Raw genomic sequence first — 6,208 nt, forward strand, 5'->3', positions numbered from 1 at the left:
ATAATATATACTAGTAAGCGAGGCTTCACGTGGCAAAAAGGTGATTGGTAGTGTATCCGACGTGTCAACCTATGATTTGCTAGATCCCTCAGCTAAGTTAAATTTAACGGTCTGAGGAGAGGAGGAGGCGAGGATGAAAACATGCAGAGCAAGAGTGAAGAAAATAGTGGTGGCTCTTTTCGCATTCAACTCCATCTCTCTCTACCTCTTCTTCTCCTTCCACCCCGACCACCGCTCACCCTTCAACACCCCCACCGCATTGCCCTATTCGCAGTCCCACCTCTCCCTCTCCTTAAAACCCTGGCCGATTTTACCTTCCTACCTCCCCTGGTCCCACAATCCCCACACCAAATTCAACTCTTGCGAAGCCTTTTTCGGAAACGGATTCACTAAGGAAGGAGAACAAGTCCTTCTCGGCGGAGGAGGGTGGTTCCGATGTTACTACAGCGACGCCTTGAAGACCTCCGTATGCGAAGGGGGGAGAATTCGGATGATCCCTGACAAAATCGACATGTCTCATGGGGGTGAGAAATTGGAGAGCGTGATTGGGAGAAACGAAAGCGAGGAGTTGCCTAATTTTCAAGATGGGGCGTTTCAGATTGAGGTGGCGGACAGATCCAAAATTGGGAAACAGATGGTGGATGAGGAGTTTTTGGATAAATTCTTTGAGAAAGGTGAAATTCTTAGACATACTGTGCGTGAGTTGATCCGTTCGACCCGCTTTGTCGATGCCGATGAATTTGTTTGCTCTAAGGTTGGTCTTGGAACTGTAGAAACTCTTCATTTTTTTGATTTCTCAATCTTATTTATTTACATGTGAGATTTTGGATTGTTTAGTTTCTTAATTATGATTGATTGGCAATGAGATTCCATTACAATATTGACTATTGTCAATTGAGAACACTTGGGTGTTGAATAACTGAAGGATTCCCTATTGCTGACCATAGATATCCTTCCTGCAAATGTTACAACTACATAGTATAGTAAATATTCATTGCTACGTAAGTATGTATGAAGTGAATTTCTGGTTGATCTCTGTATATATAACAGTGTTGGTGTTTAGCTAAAATTGAAGTTGCTGGTTATACTGCTTCCAGTTGTAACTGCATGATGTGGTTTCTATAGTATTTTCTTTTTGTCTGAAGTGTATTCATGGAAATTTAAACATTTGTATGATGTTTTCTTCTTATTTTTGCAGTGGATTGAAGAGCCAGCAATTTTAGTTACTCGATTTGAATATGCAAACTTGTTTCACACTGTTACTGAGTGGTACAGTGCTTATGTAGCCTCCAGGGTCACTGGCTTGCCTAATCGACCCCATTTGGTGTTTGTAGATGGTCACTGTGAGGTATGCTGCCTTGAGTTGATTTAGCTTTTTACCCACTCGTAGAACATTACCAAATGGCTGCACTCTGAGTCATAACCAGGTCGATTTCTCTGTAATTTGTATGTTGGAAATTTACATTGTGAATCCTAAATTCTAGTAATCTAGTTAATCTGGCATATCACTTATGATACTTGATGATCTTATTAATGTAAGGAAAAACAATCCTGTCTACCGTTATACAAAAGACAAGGAAAAACAATCCTGTCTACCGTTATACAAAAGACATGCTAAAGAACTAGTGAAAACCAATCATGTGAAGTATGAGCTGTAGTAGTTCAAAGATAATTAAGGTCCGGTGATCACCTATGCCTCTTGAATGGATGGTCTTTTGATCATGGAAGTTGGGGGAGCAAGTTGGGTCGAATGTAGTGTAGAATGGTTTGATCATTGCACGTGTTGAACTTGCTAATGAAGTAAAAATGACAAGAAAAATCACAGAGGATCAGTAGCACAGGGAAGCACTTCCATGGTGTCATTGTGGTTAAAAGTAGGTCATGTATATCATGTGTTCATACAACAATTTCATTATCGTGGATCATGTGTGTGATACAAAAAATGTGATTTGGGTGGTTTAGGTTCTTTATTATTAGTCTATCAACTCTGAGTAACCGATTAATATGGCTCTTATATGGGTTCTTCTACCTTTATGTTAGTTCTTTTTCATGTTCTTTTTCGGTAAGTAGTTACCATTTTATGACATTATCAGGCTCCCTTACAAGAAACATGGGCGGCATTATTTTCAAGCCTTACATATGCCAAGAATTTCACTGGTCCAGTTTGTTTTCGACATGCCATTCTTGCCCCATTAGGGTATGAAACTGCTCTTTTTAAGGGAATCACACAGACTATAGACTGTTATGGAGCTTCTGCACATGATCTGTTGAAAATTCCTAATGATAACAAGACTGCTCGGTTGTCAGAGTTTGGTGAGATGATAATAGCTGCTCTTGGTTTTCCAGTGGATAGACACCATATCCCTAAGCCAAACTCTGGCCACAATATCCTCTTTGTGCGACGTGAAGATTATATGGCCCATCCTCGTCATGCTGGCAAGGTAGAATCAAGGCTCAGCAATGAACAAGAAGTGTTTGATTCCATAAATATCTGGGCATCAAATCATTCCAAGTGTAGATTAAATGTTGTGAATGGACTGTTTGCGCACATGCCCATGAAAGAGCAGGTTCGAGCCATCCAAGATGCTTCGGTTATTGTTGGTGCTCATGGAGCTGGTCTCACTCATATAGTATATGCTACCCCGAATACAGTGATCCTAGAGATAAGTAACAATGATTACAGGGGAGGGGGCATTTTCAGCTGATAGCACAGTGGAAAGGTTTGGGGTACCATGCCATTTTTCTATCCGAACATATGCACGAACTCCACGAGTAATTAACAAACTGAGCAACATTTTGAGTGGCCTTGGATGCTGAAAGGCAAGTGTTTCTCTGATTTTATTGAAGAAGAAGTGTAAGAGTTTTTTACTCTACTGCTAATGCACCAGTGCTCCTAAGTCTAGGCATGCACACGGTTCAAAAACCGCCGGTTCCGGTTCGAACCGAACGGTTCACGGTTCAAGATTTGCATGAACCTGGACCGGCCCGCCAAGGTTTCCGGCGGTTCCAGTTCCGGTTCAAAACCGCCGGTTCCGGTTCGTAATTTTAATTTATTTTTATTTTTTTGCATTTTTTTCTTTATTTATATGTGAAATGTGCGTAAATAAAATTTAAAAAAATCACGATGAAAATTGCAATTTTATTAAGAGACTACAAGTTACAAAAAATTACAAATCACAAAAATCTTGAAGTCTTGAATTCTAAATAAAAAAATAAAATACAACGAGACTACTAGTCTACAAATTACAAAAAAGAATTGAGGACACTTTAGCAATTCAACCTTCAATGTTGAGTTTAGTCTAACAATCAACAATTTATAGTAGATTGTTGAAAGTTTTCTAGATTTAGTAGTATAGAGAAATCTCCTTCACCAAATAGAGTATATACAAATATATATATTAATTGTATTTGCATATTTTTAAAGTATAAACAAATGAAAAAAAAGAAATAAAGGAAAAATGACTTGAGCTCAACTTAATTTAAAATGTTGAGGTGCCTACGTATCCTCAATGCTCATTTACATTGGGGAATAAAGCTCACGTAGTTCTCTTACCTTACTTACCTATTTGGCTTGGCCGGCGGTTGACGGTTGGCCTACGCTTCATCCCCGGTGAATTCTTCTTGTGATGCCTCCTGACGATTATCCCAATCAGGTTCTTGATCTCTGATGTCAGTTTTGGCCCATCATCAAGTAACATCACGGCTTCCATATTTTCCGCGGAGAGGTTACTTCTTGATTCATCCAACACACGTGATCCAAAACTGAAAGCGGACTCGATGGCGACAATGGAAGCCAGAACCGAAAAAATCTCCTTGGCCATTGACGCAAGTATGGGGAAATCTTTCTCGTGTGTTCCCCACCAATCGAGGACGTCGATTTGGGCGGGAGTAGGACCTTCATCACTAAAGGAAAAGAGTTAATCGTAATATAAATCCAACTCACTCATCATACTTGAGGCCGGCCTCCGCCGGTGCTGTAGGCGTATAGGTCGGCTAATTGGGATTTGCGCGTCGGGATCATCATAAACATTTTGAAATGTGAAACTATGTTGTTGGAGGGGGGTCTTCTGACTTGGTGGGTACTGTTATACTTGGTTTCATATTCGGTGTAGAGAGCACGCAAGTTATACTCGAAGGTTTGTTGGACAATTGTTTGGTTCGAGAGGTTATTTGAAATGCTTCGTCGTTGGTATCCGATTGCAATGCTTGAAGTGGACCAAGATCAATATAACTCAAATTGTTATAATAAAAGTCTAAAATCCTGGTTGTACCGACTAATTTCCATTTCGGATCCAAGACCTTTGCAATCAAAAACACCGTTGGAATCACACTAAAATACTTAAGCCATTTGTCAATCATATAATATAAAACACACATCAATTCAGGATTCGAAGTCGCATTTTTCATCGATGTTTTAAAAGCAAGTGATATATACCTGAAATGCTCTAAAACACGAATAGCAGTGCAATAATAAACACCCGATAATTCAACATTCGCATTTTTGAAACATTTGAACAATTTAAATAAACTCATGTTTTGTTCCCAACAACTATGCGATAGATATAAATCACGAACGAGATAAGTTCTAAAAAAATCACACAACTCATCTCTATGCCCCAAGTAGAATTCAGACAATCATATGTCGAATTCCATCTATGAGACACATCCATGATAAAATTGTATATCTTACCTTCTTTTGATGGCAATACTTCTTCCAAGCTTTGCCAATGGCGGCTTTTGATGGATCACTCTAACTGAAGTTCTAATAGGACTAACATGTTTTTGCCATAATCAAGCGCATCTTGTACACATAAATTCAAAATATAACTATGCATCTTTGATGAAAATACTTACCGTTAATAACCGGACCACAAGCTGCAATCAAGTCACTATACTTGCAGTGTTAGCAGTTGCATTATCAAAGCAACAGAAAATATTTTGTTGCATGATTGAAATTTCATTCAAAACTTGAATAATTAAAAAAGCAATTTATGGTGCAGTGTGTTGTGTGTGGAAATTCTCTAAAATCAATCAAACGCTTGTTAAAGACCAACTATTGTCCATAAAATGAATCGTAATGCCCATGTATGAATGTCTGTTAAAACAATCAGTCCATACATGTGAGCAAATGTTTCACTTTGTGTCTCAAGTTAAGTAGATAACGTGCTAACTCAACTTTTTTCTCCAAACATTGTCGAACGGTAGATCATTGAACGGTCATTCGACTTATTTTTTTTACCGCTACGTTAAAAGCACTTTGTATAGTAACCTCATATCCTTTGTTATCATAAACATTAAAAGGAAAATGCTTCATTGCAGCCCATCTAGTCATAGTATCGTTAACATTTTTAGGATCATATTTAAAAAGAGGCGCACCTAATTGAGACGAACCTGAGCCACCGGGCTGGAAGTTTAGTTGGTTGGGTAGCGGTAGTGCCACATCCTACCAGATGCTTTGTCGTCAAATGACGACGGAGGGTTCCATATCCCCCACCACTCCCAAATTTGTAGACTTTTGTACAATAGTTACAGTATGCATGAAACGCCGATGTCACTTCTTGAGAGAGAGGATCATTAGGATTAGGAATTACCACCGGGATCTTTCTGTAATGTTTCACAAAAATATCACATTTCAATGTTTTTTTAGTGGGTGGAAAGGGAGGAAGAGGCATGTCCTCATTTCCGCCAGTGCTAGACGGAATACGGAGAACGAGATACATCATCATTGTTGTTGTCCGAGTCCGACGATATAGACACGTCGTACTCGTCATCATCGTCTTGTTGGTGACTGCCCCCTACATCTTGATGCATTTGAGTGAGTAACATGGCAGTCCTATGATCTTCTTCGGTCTATAAATATTATAAGGTATGAATTAGGAACATAAACAAAAAAAAACAAAAAAAACTTAATATTATGAAATTGTGGAATACTAAAAATAAAAAATAACTTACTTGCAAACGTTCAGCCTCCCATCGGGAAACCTCATCCAAAACTTCTCGACGACTAGGTCGTCGGGATCTTTGAGAACGAGTAGTTTAGTCTTGGGAAATTCCTTGCCCGATCACCACCACGAGAAGAAAACATATTGCAAAGTGAAAGTAATATAGAATATGGATTATGGAGTAGTGTATGGATGTAAGCAAATAACAACTTAAGTAGTGAAAGAGAGCACAATCACAATACTAGTGCTGGCAATTTGACACGACA

The 6,208-nt window shown here is 38.9% G+C and overlaps 1 pseudogene; it reads left to right on the forward strand.

Annotated features, from left to right (window-relative positions):
- The first annotated feature begins 3 nt into the window (after window positions 1-3).
- On the forward strand, window positions 4-2,902 carry LOC121789585 (annotated as a pseudogene).
- The last annotated feature ends 3,306 nt before the right edge of the window (window positions 2,903-6,208 follow it).

The sequence above is a fragment of the Salvia splendens genome, unplaced genomic scaffold, assembly GCF_004379255.2.
Source record: "Salvia splendens isolate huo1 unplaced genomic scaffold, SspV2 ctg284, whole genome shotgun sequence".
Classification (NCBI taxonomy): Eukaryota; Viridiplantae; Streptophyta; class Magnoliopsida; order Lamiales; family Lamiaceae; genus Salvia; species Salvia splendens.